General features: G+C 54.1%; 1 protein-coding gene across 1 annotated transcript in view; it reads right to left on the bottom strand.

Annotated features, from left to right (window-relative positions):
• Positions 1-1,234, bottom strand: part of LOC113213259 (uncharacterized) — a gene marked incomplete in the record, with an annotated part of 258,491 nt that overhangs the window by 4,544 nt on the left and 252,713 nt on the right.

Genomic DNA, 1,234 nt, shown 5'->3' with positions numbered 1-1,234 from the left:
CCTTTCTGACCCCACGCCGCCGTCCCCCTCGCCCCCCTCCCCTCCTGCTGCTCTGAAACCTGGGGCTGCTGGCACATGACTGGAATCTCGGCCAGAATACATCAGTTCGTCAGCACGGCGGCAGCAGTAGCGGAGGCAGCAGCAGCGGCGGGGCGGCTGGGCACAAAGCAACAGACACACACACGCACACACACACACGTGTGCACTCACGCACAGAGAATGCCGCGAGCGGTCGCCAGCCCCCCTCCCGCAGCCCCGCGCACCCAGGAACCCCCCCTCCCCCCCCCCCCGCTTCCCCCAACCCAACACACCCCGCTCAAGTTCCCCTATCCACCACTTCTCAATCCTCGCTGCCGCTAGGGAGTAAATTGATCTCCCGTCTCGCATTACCTTGCATTAGCAGAGCACTTTGCCGGTCTACTTATAGTCGTAATTAATTAAAACTAATAAACTATACGCTGTGAACAATACGGTTTGAAACTCGACGAGACTTACTTGCTTTAAAAAATCTAGAAAAAGACAACAATAATTTTGGAACGCTAAGTAAAAATACTCAAAACAAAAACCATTCCTTTTCTAAGAATCTAGGATTTTGGTTGTAGACAATAGAGAAGATAGTGGTGTATCATAAAATACGCTTAAGCGTTCGAAATTACGAATATAAAAGCAAATAATGTGGAAGCGCATGGATCCGTTTTATCTACGCAGTAGGGGATAATCCTTGGTCACTGCTGTGTGGCAGAGGGAGAAAGAGCGAGAGAGGTGCCGGTGCCGAAAGTTTGAGCTCGCCGCACTGTATGAGGGTGGTGCTGCGCTGCCGCCGGCTGCTGCGGCGGGTACCACCGCTCGCTCGAGTGAGTGGACTGGACCCTCCCTCGCCCACTCGGGACGGCGACCCTCCCGTCCGTCAAAAGTTGCACTCTTCCGCTACTTTCTCGAATAGCCCCGCCCGCCTACCCTTTCGGCTAAAAATACACACAGTCTGCGGGCGGGGAAACCGATGGCCACCACCGCCACTCACCACCTACTACTAATTCTTAAATTTAAAACAATAAAAAGAGAGGAACGAAATCGAAACAGCAGTACGTACGTACGTAGTTGTTACGCTCTCCGTATGCCCTACCACGACCACACTCACACCACCGGCACATTCGTGATATCCTTTTAGGGCGCTGAATGCGGCCCGTGCCAGCCACTGAATCACAATGTCCTCGGCAGGCTCCCCTCGCCCCCC

Source organism: Frankliniella occidentalis, unplaced genomic scaffold (genome assembly GCF_000697945.3).
Source record: "Frankliniella occidentalis isolate FOCC.00 unplaced genomic scaffold, Focc_3.1 Scaffold234, whole genome shotgun sequence".
Lineage (NCBI taxonomy): Eukaryota > Metazoa > Arthropoda > Insecta > Thysanoptera > Thripidae > Frankliniella > Frankliniella occidentalis.
Note: the sequence above shows the minus strand (reverse complement) of the source record. Positions and strands in the feature narration are given on the sequence as shown.